Source organism: Ptychodera flava, chromosome 1, assembly GCF_041260155.1.
Source record: "Ptychodera flava strain L36383 chromosome 1, AS_Pfla_20210202, whole genome shotgun sequence".
NCBI lineage: Eukaryota > Metazoa > Hemichordata > Enteropneusta > Ptychoderidae > Ptychodera > Ptychodera flava.
In genome coordinates, this window is record NC_091928.1 from 52,208,099 (window position 1) to 52,221,568 (window position 13,470).

Sequence of the window (13,470 nt, forward strand, 5' to 3'; positions counted from 1 at the left end):
TTGTATGCAACTATGAATAAGCTAACAATCTATATTGGACTGTACAAATGTAAATATATAAATTTCAAGGAACTATGAATGAAATTTAGTTTTTTACTATGAACAGTCTCCAAAAACATTATTCAAACGCGTGGAGACATTGTAGGTTTAGTACACTGTACATAATACGGGTCTATTCACGTACAGAACTAGAAATTCCAATCAAACTGTTGACATTGCTTATTACACATAAATGTGAAATTTATGATGAAAACATTCTTTACGTTGGTGAAAGTATTAGATTCAGATTGAAATTGAAGTTTGAGTTTTGTTTATTCTTTCGCTAGAGCATTGAGCACTGAGAAAGGAACCGTATGAAGTAACACGAAAAAGGACATTCACAAATTATCTTAGTTTTCTTCTGCTGTGTACAACTGGAGTCTTATCATATTCCGGTAACATTCATCTGCAAATTGACAGTAGAAGTGCTTCTATCGTCCATGATTTGCTTGTACAATTAAAACAAGCGACCTAAGAGGCAACATAGCTCCGCTGTGTTTATGTAGAGAATAACTATTTTTAACACATGTTAATGAAAAATGTGGAAATCTTTGATAGCTCATTTCAGTGGCCAGAAAAAAGTGGCTAAAATAGCTGCAAATATACACAATTTAAGATATAATCATAATTGGAATATATCACATTGGATCATCCCTAAGAACATGTCAACCAAAGCTATCTGACGAGTAATTTTTTGAGGATAAACTTTTCTGACCAAAAATGGCAAAAAATGCCCCCGAAAATAAACATTGCAGATTTCACTATAATGTCAATATATCATATATTAAAATAATCCCTTGGAACCTGTATACCAAATGTCAAAGCTATCGACTTGCAGTTTTTGAGAAACAAATCTTTGCAGTTTTTGAGAAACAAATCTTTGGACCAAAAATGGCAAAATTGGCCCGAAAAATACAGAATTACGGATTTCATCGTAAATTCACATAATACGTAGTTCATCTATAGAAACCTGTGTACCAAATTTTAAAGCTATCAGACCAGTATTTTTTGAGAAACACATTTTTTGACCAAAAATGGCAAAATTGCCTTAAAATGCAAATTTGAATATTTCTGCACAATTTGAACAAATCTGAAGTAGATCATCCGTAGGGAAATAGCAAGCTAACGGACTGGTAGCTTTGAAGAAGAAGATTTCTAAAGATTTTTTACCAAAAATGACAAAAATTGCCTTAAAATACAAATATACAAATTTCACTACAGTTTGAACAAATCTAAGTGAAGTCACCCTATATAAACTGCATATCAAATTTCAAAGCAATCGGACAAGCGCTTTCAGAGAAGAAGATTGTTTTACCTAAAACAGCAAAAATGCCCCCAAAATAGAAATAAGCAAATTTCACCACGATTTGAACAAACTTAAGTAAGGTCACCCAAAGTGAACTGCATATAAAATTTCAAAGCAATCGGACTAGCGGTTTCAGAGGAGAAGGCAATTGTTGACAGACAACAGACGACGACGACGACGACAGAAAATCAACCTATTTGATAAGCTCTGCTGACAGCGGAGCTAACTAGTAAAATGGTACCTTGAAGCTCATACTCAAAGTACAAGTCTTCTCAATAAAAGTAGAAAATGGTGAATAAACCCAATTTTCCCGTTATCACTGTACACTAATATGTTGAAATTCACTGTCATTCAGTCAAAACTGAGCATTGAAAGACACTTTGATATAGTTTGATCATAAAAATTGATGTAAAAGTTGAATATCTTACATGAATACTGAAAGAAGCCTGTTTTTATTATTAAGGCTGTTGTATTACTAGAACCTGCATCATCACATCAGACATAATTGAAATTTACAAAACTGTGTTCACCGAAACATTAAAATGCCTTTCGATTTTTTTACAAATTATGTAGATGTTCAGTCTATCTGAAGTTTTCATGAAATTTCAATGATTATTTCCTGTTGAAGCAAAACGATAACAACTTAATATTAAAAAACATCAAAATGGTCAACACAATACTTCGTGCCTTTCACAAGAAGAAAATCTCTTTCTTGTCTGTGCATATGATTCCACTGACACTAGTATGCCAACAATTACAATTGACTGCATTTTGTCTCAGAATCGTATGTTTGACAGTGTCAACCCTTCCTGATGTTTCATGTATTAAAAATGCACCTATAGATCAGAAATAGCAGAATAAACATATAGCTGTTAAGGAAGGCAGTCAAGGAGATGCTCAACAATTATTTTTTTCTGCAATGATGGTAGATTATTGGGCAAATATTTTAACACACCTATTGCCATTATCAACCACTATGACTTTACCAAATGGTTCGTCATCAGTAACACAGATACCAAGGGGTCCTTTCAATCCATCATCAACACTATCAATGCGACAAACAAATCTGCCACCTGATTCAAACTTTACAATTCGGTTATTACCATAGTCAGCCACATACACAAAGCCATGTTTATCAACAGCGAGTCCATGTGGAGAATTCAGCTGACCATCACCACTCCCTTTGGTTCCAAAGGCATGCAGGAAGTTGTCATTACCATCAAATGCTTGGATTCGGTAATTATAATGATCAGATACATACACATTGCCAGAATGATCAATGGCTACATGTTGAGGACAGTTGAACTGACCATCACCTCTGCCCTTACTACCAAATGATTTGATGTAGCTTCCATCCTGGTTGTAAACATGAATACAATTACCAACACAGTCAACAACATAAACCTTCCCAGTCAGAGGATGAATTGCCACACCGACTGGGTGTTTCAATGTAGTTTTACCAAAACATCTATCTTGTCTGCCATTCTCATCACAGACAATCACCTGTATATTTCCATAATCTGTGATAAATACTTCACCATTGACTGATACAGCTGCATCATAGGGTTGCACAGCCTTAGCCTGACCAGTGAATTGAAATGTAGTTTTGCAATTCCCTAATAAAGTGAAAGACTGCAATCTTTGATAATTGTAATCACAAACTAAAGCATGCCCATTTCTTGTAACAGTTACTCCCCATGGATATTTAAACTGACCAATACCATCACCATGCTCTCCAAATTTAAACATCAACCCTTTCTTAGGAATCACCTTAACTCTTACCGGTGATGCCGTTATTGGTTTATTGAAAATTGACATTGATATTTCATAATCACCCTCCATCAGTGCTTTAGATTCCAAAGTCAGTGTACCGTCTTTATTGTCTGTGACCTCTACGTTCACCATCTTGTTATCTGGTGTCTTCATTGTCGCGAGGATATTTCTGCCATCTGTAGCGCCTGCATGCGTACCTTCTGTTGCGATGGTGACAGTGATGTCATCGCCAACTCTGACAAACTTCGGAGTTGCCGACACTCTATACGTAGGAATATCTTCTTTTTGCAGTGTTCCAAGACTTCTCTCTTTACAGAAGTCAGTGCATGGTAGAAACTCCAAGCTGTCAGTTACAGCTGGATTGATTTTAGTTTCGATTTTCAGAAGTTCCTCCATTTGTGCAGATACTCTCTTCCTTACAGCCATTACCTGGGCGGCGTTCCCATAATGCACCAGCTTTTCTGCGTATTCTCTCGCACTGCTGAGATCGTTCTCAGTGATTTCAAGTTCTTTCATTTGTGAGTTTAATTCCGTCTTCCTTGTACTGTGTTCATCTTTCAGCTCTGTCAAAATTGTGTCACCACCTTCCTGCACCATGCGAAGTAAATCTTCACGTACCTTTTCAATGTGTGTTGTGATTTCTTTTCGACTGTCTTTGATCTTTTGTCAAGCGATTCTTGCATGGATGCGATTCCGTTCTTGCTATCTCTGATTTCAACTTCTTTCACTTTCACTTTGTCAATCATCTCATTCAACACTTTGGAGTAATCTTTAGCTGCGTCTTTCACACAGCGATAGTCGTGACTTCGGTGGTCGAGTGCTGTACACTTTAGACAGACTGGTGCATCACAGGTAAAGCAGTAAAACTCAATGAAGAAGTCTTCGTGACTGGTACAGTAGGTCGAACCTTGCACTGAAATCGGGTCAGTGGACTTTGCGCTTTTGTATTCTTTCAGCGTCAACAGCTGATGTGACTTTGATATACGTACCCTACTGTGTGACTTTGCACAGATAGTGCAAAAATTAATGTCACACTGGATACAGTGTTTGACACTTTCTTGCTCTTCACAACCCTCGCATCTTGTCTGATATGTGCAACCTTCTCGTTTCCTGAACTCCTCGACCAATTCGTTGACGAAAAAGTTGGTAGGAATACCGGAAACGCCCTCGTCTGGTACCAGGTCAGGTGCAGCCAACGAACAATGCACTTTTAAAGGGGTCCTTACTATGATAAGATATATTGTGCATGACAAGTAATGTGAACTGACTAATTTTAAGTCATGAGGGTAATTAATTAGCTGTTCATAATTTGCCCTCCCACTGAAAATTTTTCGACTTACCCTCCCGCACTCAAACTTCATTTTTACCCACTCCCCACTAATTTTTGTCTGTTTCCCCTCCCCACTGTCAATTTTTGAAGCTCCCCTGCCCTGGGGCGAAAAAGCTTGCCGATTTCCCCTGCCCTGCAAAAAAATTCCCCTCAAATTTTGCTCACCAATTTTTCTGCAGACATGAAGCTACCCTACCCTCAGATGGAAAAACCTGTCGATTTTCCCCTGCCCTGTGAAAAAAAATTTCTCCTGAAAATTAACATTCCCATGCAGATACATACTGCAGTGGCCTTCTATTTGGTTTCCATCCCGAATTACATTGATGGCTGGCTCCTACATGCGTCTCCTATATAACACGACACCCCCAGAAAATTGTATTTGATTTTTCAATGCATATATCCACAGAAAAAGAAAATAAAACATTGTGTGCCCATAGAAATGTTCAGATCTTGTCTCCACAAGTTTTCTAAAAAGGCGCCCTCTATCGTCACAAAACTGTCGATGTACGTTGTCGATGTTCTGAGAATAGTCCCCCTAGCACAGTTCCAAGTTTGTTATCGGTTCACCTAATGCTATTTTCGTTCATTTTTTGGTAAGAAATTATTTGCCAAAAGTCCTATTCAAGTTACCTGTATTTCATTGTTCGAAAACTCCAATTCTACCTGCACATTTGGGGTACGTTCAGTCACAAACCACTGATGATGAGTTTTTGTAAATTAACATTTTTGACGAAATAATTTTTTTATTATACAAGAAGGTGAGTAAAATACTGTGCAATACTTGTGCTAAAACCAGTAGATGGAACTGTCCTTGTGAAAGTTATCATTGAACTAATCTCTACAATCAGGACTCCATTGCACAAGCTCTTCATGGTTTGGTACTTTTCTATTTTTGATTGAAAGGAAAGATGCAGAAAATGTAACAAATTCTATGTAATGACCTTGGCCATGTTGTTGGCCATTTGGGTAGATAGTAAAACAGCACATTTAAAACCTGTGGAGTTTAAGCCTGTGTACATTCTATTTACTTACCTTCATATTTTAAAAGTTCGTTTGCAAATCTTTTATGATATTGTTATCTTAAATTTAAAACGAAGAGTAGCTTTAACGTCTAAGAATTAATTCAGTATTTCTAATAACTGCAGTATTGTGTATCAATAATAATTTCTTCTCCAACAAACTTAAGGTACAGCTATGCAAATTTAGCCTTTGTCACTATGGAAAGTGGAGATCAAGCCGATGGAAGATTTTCACAGGGTGGTCACACAAAATAAAGTGTGTCACCACACAGTCATTTAGAAAACTGAAACCCACCCTCATATAAGGTCATATGTAAATTAGAGGTGATTGTACACACCTTTAAGCATGTTGAAGCAACCTGTAATCCCAAATAAAACCAACATTTTTATTTTTGAAGGTTGAGTTATACTGGACTTTAATATTAATAATATGTTTTTAGGCGACTGAGGAAGAGACCGCTCTGGTTTCGAAACGTGGGGACAAAGGGTCACGGCTGTCAAAGACACATCTGACTACGCCCACGTCTTGCCATGGCTTTCTTTAAAATTAACGACTCGTTTATTAATTTTCACACTAACAGCCAAAACACAACTCACACAGTAAACACACCAAAGCACATACAAGACGAGATGGCTGATGTGTGAAGCCACTTTCCCTTTATTACATAGTCATTAGCAACAATACTTGTATTATACTTAAAAGCCCTATACGGAGGAAACTCTCTGTTATTAAGGCCACAGTGTCCATCCAAAGTAGTGAAAACTGGTTCCAAGTGAAGATAAAGAGTTCCGTGTTTGCAAGCAAGTCTTCTCTCCTGAATCCACATTCAATTCAGTGCCAGTCCAGAATCCTTTATGTAATACTTCATAAAGAATTTGGTTACGGCATCTTCCTACCTCTTCCTGCAATAGAAAATTAATGTAAAACTGTTACAAGATAATTAGCATAATACTTATCTGATTGAGTCTTCGATTAAGGTTCCAAGACAAGAAATCGACCATTCAAAGCTAACGATTCTCTGTTGGTTAATAAGCTCAGAACCCCTCTAAATTATATATTTTTCGAAAGCCTAGATATAGGGGAACAATTTTGTTACTGTAGTGTCACCATTGTTTACATAACCATCACGTGATAGGTAATTTGCATAACCTTTCAAAAATCGGTTTTCCTTATGTTTTGTTTCAGTGCTTTGAGATATAAGGCTGAAATTTGTGTGAGTGCAAGCTGGTCCAGGTATCTTTAAAAGTGTGTCTAAAGATGTTTTTAAACCTTCTTAAACAATATTTATGCCAGAAAACTTCCAGAGCAGCAAATTTAACCCTAATTAATGTCTTTAAAATTATGCTAAAAAAAACTCAGCTAGATATAAAAAGTCTGAGACACACTTTAGAAGAACGTTGTGACAGCTTGTATTCCAGCAAGTCAGATATTTTGAAGTATTGAGACAAAACATAGGGAATACAGATTTTCAAAAGGTTATGCAAATTACCTGTCACGTGATAGTTATTTAAATACTGGTGACACTGTAGTTACCAAATTGTTCCCCTATATCTAGGCTTTTAGAAAATGTATAATTTAGGGGGGTTCTGAGCTTATTAACCACCAGAGAATTGTTAGATTATAAAGGTCAATTTCTTGTCTTGGAACCTTAAGTTAGTGACACTGCATGGCTTACCTGCAGAGTGTAAATTTCTATAGGCTACTGGACACTTGTGTCATTTACATTTTTCTGCTATAATACATGACCAAAAACCTCTCCACTACATATAATCTTGATAGTAAGCCCAGCAGCAATCAAGATATTTTTAATTCGTTTCGAGACAGCGGAGCTAAAAAACTAACAAACAATAATACTAAGCATGAGTCTGTCTCTTCTGTGTTATGTTGTGCATTGCACTTCCACTACCGTAACACTTACTTGTGTAAAGTTCACAACAACATCACTGGCAATCAGTCTGGCAAAAATGCACACAAAGACACCACAATCAAACCCAGTTTTTTGTTGTGGCACCTGTCTTACACATTCTAAGGTCCAATTCCATACCGCCGTGTCTTTTCCATAGACTTTTTTCCTCTCCAAGGACAAATCTTCTCTATACGACAAAAATGGTAAAAAAATTGAAAATTAGTACAATGAATAATTTACACAGTCAAAATGTGCAATAACAAATTCTGAAACCATTCAGTGGATGACAATTAAACTCAACAAGCTGAGCATCACAACGTTCTCCATCATTGTGCTTGTGCCCTTTTTTAAAGTAAGTTATACAAGATTTGATTCCATTTGGGAATTTCTTAATTTTTCTTTATACATTCTCATTTCATATTGGCAATTTCCTTGTGTATACAGGGTGTTCACGTTATCTGTGGCCGTTCAATTCAGATGCCTAACAGGGCACATGGCTGTATACAAAAATGAAATTTCTAATTTTCCTCTTCCGAAAGTAACACCTTCTTTTAGTACCTTGGAAAATCAGAAACCTGAATGTGTAAGATATTCCACCCCTATTGTTTAAAATTGAATTAAATGGAGCATTTGGCAAGCTTCATTTTGTCCGATGTGCTAATATTTTTTGGGCTATCCGCCATCTAAGGACAGTTGCCCATACATTGTGGCTATCTGCTTAATTAAGACAGTTGCCAATACATTGTGGCTATCTGCTATCTAAGACAGTTGCTATACTTTTCGGCTATCTGCCATCTTAGACAGTTGCCTATACAGTTTGGCTATCTGTCATCTAAGACAGTTGTCAATACATTGTGGCTATCTACCATCTTAGACAGTTGCCCATACTTTTTGGCTATCTGCCATCTTAGACAGTTGCCAATACATTGTGGCTATCTGTCATGTAAGACAGTTGCCAATACATTGTGGCTATCTGTCATGTAAGACAGTTGCCAATACATTGTGGCTATCTGTCATGTAAGACGGTTGCCAATACATTGTGGCTATCTGTCATGTAAGACAGTTGCCCATACATTGTGGCTATCTGTCATGTAAGACAGTTGCCAATACATTGTGGCTATCTGTCATGTAAGACAGTTGCCAATATATTGTGGCTATCTGTCATGTAAGACAGTTGCCAATACATTGCGGCTATCTGTCATGTAAGACAGTTGCCCATACATTGCGGCTATCTGTCATGTAAGACAGTTGCCAATACATTGTGGCTATCTGTCATGTAAGACAGTTGCCAATACATTGCGGCTATCTGTCATGTAAGACAGTTGCCAATACATTGTGGCTATCTGTCATGTAAGACAGTTGCCAATACATTGTGGCTATCTGTCATGTAAGACAGTTGCCAATACATTGTGGCTATCTGTCATGTAAGACAGTTGCCAATACATTGTGGCTATCTGTCATGTAAGACAGTTGCCAATACATTGTGGCTATCTGTCATGTAAGACAGTTGCCCATACATTGTGGCTATCTGTCATGTAAGACAGTTGCCAATACATTGTGGCTATCTGTCATGTAAGACAGTTGCCAATACATTGTGGCTATCTGTCATGTAAGACAGTTGCCAATACATTGTGGCTATCTGTCATGTAAGACAGTTGCCAATACATTGTGGCTATCTGTCATGTAAGACAGTTGCCAATATATTGTGGCTATCTGTCATGTAAGACAGTTGCCAATATATTGTGGCTATCTGTCATGTAAGACAGTTGCCAATACATTGTGGCTATCTGTCATGTAAGACAGTTGCCAATACATTGTGGCTATCTGTCATGTAAGACAGTTGCCCATACATTGCGGCTCTCTGTCTTGTAAGACAGTTGCCAATACATTGTTGCTATCTGCCATCAAGGACAGTTGCTCATTTTCTACTTTCAAACTTTATAAAAAGACATTACCTCATCCGCCGGAACAAATTGAATTGAGGCATTGCATTATCTACGTTCATTGCAATATTTCACCTTTTTAAAAATGGTTGGAAACTGTAAATGTACTGATATTTCTTCAGTGGTTCTGTTAGGTTTTTCACATCTGCGTCTTTTAATTAATCACGGCTGCCTGAAAAAGCGTAAATTCTTTCAATTTTGCATTTTGAAAATCCTGCTTTTCACATGCACTATATAGCCATACACATACGAAGGAGAGGCAGAGTTTGGACTGCGAGCCACTGGTTGTGTAGCAACGCTGGTAGAGGCCATTTCCTGCAGGGCACACACAGCAACATCTAACACAGGACTGTACAAAAGTTACATACAGCTTGGTCATTGAGGAAATCATTCTTCTGTAATATTATGCCACCCTGCAAACTATGCCTATGTATGTGATTTTGAACAGACAAGTTTTTTTGTAAACAGTATCGAAAGAGGGGGAAAATACCATTTGAATTTACATTTATGCTGTAGTCTTGCATTTGAATAAATTGGAATACTTTTTAAATGAATTTTAAATTCCCAAATTCCGATGGAGGCAAGGATACACAAAACAAATAAATTTTAATGTCATAAGTGTCCAATGTAATACAGTATGAGTGAATACTTTTTCCAGTAAATAGGGTCACAAAGGGAACTTTGACCAAATCTGTTGACATCCTTCTGTAAGCTGTGGGAAGGTAAGGTTTTTGTTGTGACTACGCTAATGTGTGAAATAGAAACTACGGCAAAGAGAGATGAAGAGAGATAGAAATACTCAAAATCTGAAAAGAATACAGGAAAATATGGTAAATGCAATTTTCAGATATAACTATCAATCCCAAATTGACTCTATTCCTTTTAAAACTGCCTTGATGATGTTGGTGTGGCTGTACCATACACCACTTTCATAAATTATTCGCTTTGGTTGGCCTTAATAGTGTCATGCATTGACCCAACAGTTTACAAACTAAAACTCTTTGCAACAATTAACTAGTTTTTTTATTCAAAAACATATTATGAACAATAGGGCACGCGCATCAAATATGCAGTGTACGCGTTGCTTAGAAGTTATGTCTGTGATTCAGTGACTATTTATAGCATGTCGTGCAGACACTTTCTCTTAAGGTTAGCTGAGATTTCACCTAATTTTTAGTGAGTACACTTCAACACACTGAACAATTTTTTGTTTACGGTCATGAAAAAATATGTCAAATAAGCAGTGTTTGGCATTAATGGAAACACTTCATTCCTAATTCTTTGGTTGTTTTTTAACAAATAAGTGTTATCTTGATAGAGTATCAGACCATATCATTAAGTACGTATAATTAAATGCATTTCAGACATTATTACAGATATTTGGAGCAGCACAAATTTCATTGAGTTGGAGCTCATTGGCCTTTATAATGGACATATGCTCATTTTGGCTATCTATCATCTCAAATCCTATCACTATCATTTACAATTTTTTCTCACAGTAATTGAGCTACGTATAAAGTAAGACATAAGAGACATCACTAAGTGTAACTGATACTAGTTAATCAAGATATCATGTTAGATACAGTAAGCATCAAAGGCTCAAGGTTCATCTCAGTGTCGGACATGAACCGTTACTTCACTTTTGTCAGTAAAACTTACAGATGTAACTTCAGCTGGATTTACCCTAAATTAAAGTACTTTCTGTAGCCTGTCAAATATGCCAGTCTATCATCACTCTTTCACAGTTGATCAAGTCCATGTTGTACTTAAATTCCATTTGTCTCTGAATAAGTCAGGCTGTGTTATCTACAAGACTTGATTACATAATGATCAATGTCCGGTTTTCAGGTTGGTCAAATCATGGACAGTACAGTTTGAGGTTCCTACATTTTTCCCTCATTGCATGCTGTCTTAGGCATTGCATTTGAGCCTGTTTGTGTGAAGTGGTAAATCGTCTTTTTAGTGCAACTCGGATTAGGTAAAATATAATACATCCTACTGACATGGTTATTCATCTCAAACAAAAATTCAAACGTGTAACATGTTTCTCTGGGACATTTTCATATTCTGTCTATGACACGTATGGTCACAAAAGCAGTTCCGGATAGTTGACAATATGCCCTGAGTGACTGTGTATATTTAAATCAAATTAAAGGCATTGAGGAAGAAAAATAAGGCTGAATTAGGAAGCAGTGGTACTTAACTTTTGAATCTGACCCTCTTGAATGAGCCATGACTACAACATTACTGCTGCATGTACTGGTGCTGCGGATCAACCTATCAGATATAAAAGTTTCTGTAAGTGAATGTTACAAACAACCATAGTGTTACTCTTACACTCCTCACACGGGTGTAGTATAAAGATGATTGGGTTTATGGTAAATTGTAACATGATCATGGTCAGTCTGATTCAGAATATCACGACTCCGTCAGAATCTGTGAGTTGTGTCCACTGGCCCCGGGCTGTTTATCTATCACTCTATATATGAGATAAACATGAAAGGCTTCAGTACAGGTGAACTCCTCCAATATGCTTGAACATATAACAACATCATAGACTTCATAACAAAGTCAATTTTTTCACACCAAAACATCAACTACAAGATAACAGAAAAACAGAAATATCTCGTATCATACCTATCAAAGCGTCGGCTATACCTCATCAACAAGAGCTATGACGGATCTGGAACTTTGAGCTGTCAGTCTGTGTCCAGGGGCCGTCTATCTTAAATACTGTATCTCACTTAAATTTAAATAAACATCACTAGAGTAACTGATATTGCTAATCAATATCAGAGCATGTTACATAAAACTGAAGGTTCAGAGTTCATCTTAATGTCTACTGATTTTTCGAAAAAATTTACAGATATTCAGTATTAAATGAAAGAAGTTATTCTCTAAATTCATGTATGTTCGGTGATTCCAGTCAAACATTCTAGTCAGTCTATCTTCATGGTCGTTAACATCTTCATTTTATATGACCTCTCCGTCAATGTCAAGGGGCTGTCTATTACTGTATAAGATAACCATCACTGCAGTAACTGGTATCACTTATCCATATCAGAGCACGTTTTTTTCAAACTGAAGGGTCAGGGTTCACCTTCATGTCAATTGATTTGTCAGTAAAACTTTAAGATATTCGATAATGGCAGAATTTACTCTCGAATTCACATATGTTAAGTGGTTCCAGCCAAACATGGTAGTCAGTCTATCATCACAGTAAGAAACGTCTTTGTCTTAATTAAATTATAACTGTCTTCGAGGAAGTCAGGCTAATCTAGATTTCTTGATTACATAACAGTGGTTGTGTCCACTTTTTAAGCGGTTTTGTTCCCACATTAATTAAAAAATTTGAAATTGTGTTGCACAATAATGCTTGACTTGGTCACTTTAACTTCCATACCTGTTTGGGATCAGAATAAAACAGATAAAACATTGATTCAAAACATTTTGTTGTTTTCTAGATGACATTTATAGGTACATGTACCTGATTGTTGTTTAAAAATGAAAATGTCAGTATATTCGAAATTGTACATCAATACTATAATTTACAAATTGAGTGTTGACTATAGTGGTAAGTCTTACTTGCAGTATGAAAACTGACTGGCTATCAGTGCCGCGCTGGATAAAAGAAGAATGAACTCAAGACTGGGATAGAGATGGGATAGAGAATGCTTGATTGACTTTGAAAGTTGAACCTATCCATGTAGGCACTCAGACCTCAGACTCTCTGGTGGAGTATGCAGTTCGTACAAATCAAGGCAAAAGGATAATTTGAGCGGCAACAATGTAATGTTCTGTAACACTCTAAGGATACACTTACCAAGGGTTGTCCTACGAGCCACGGTGGAGTTGACCGCATCCGCGTTGTCGGCTACAGGATATGCTACGTCCCGTTGGCGCGGTAAAGTCGAGCTGAACTCATGATCAGCTATCCCGGATGTACCGCAAGCCTTGTTGGTCTTCGAGAATTTTCGGAAAACATCGGATCGACGCATAGCAATAACTGGGGCCACTCCAACGTGTGGAGAGACCATGGCAGACAACAAGAAGTTAGAATGACAAGTGAGGAACGACATAATTTACGCCATTTTGATAATCAGTAGATTTCGTTTAACACCTCCATATGTCGGAAATTTTTAACAAAGTTACA

The 13,470-nt window shown here is 37.0% G+C and overlaps 1 long non-coding RNA gene across 2 annotated transcripts; it reads right to left on the minus strand.

The window, feature by feature from the left end:
- Positions 1 to 6,102: 6,102 nt before the first annotated feature.
- On the minus strand, positions 6,103 to 13,243 carry LOC139140672 (uncharacterized). 2 transcript variants are annotated; one of them, XR_011554037.1, is made up of 5 exons: positions 13,141 to 13,184; positions 11,955 to 12,720; positions 11,522 to 11,594; positions 7,387 to 7,561; positions 6,103 to 6,370 (listed from the first exon to the last, which is right to left on the minus strand). It is a non-coding gene; the product is annotated as an uncharacterized lncRNA (long non-coding RNA). The 2 variants fall into 2 exon arrangements; XR_011554039.1 differs by lacking the exon at positions 11,955 to 12,720 and having other exon boundaries at positions 13,141 to 13,243.
- Positions 13,244 to 13,470: the final 227 nt, after the last annotated feature.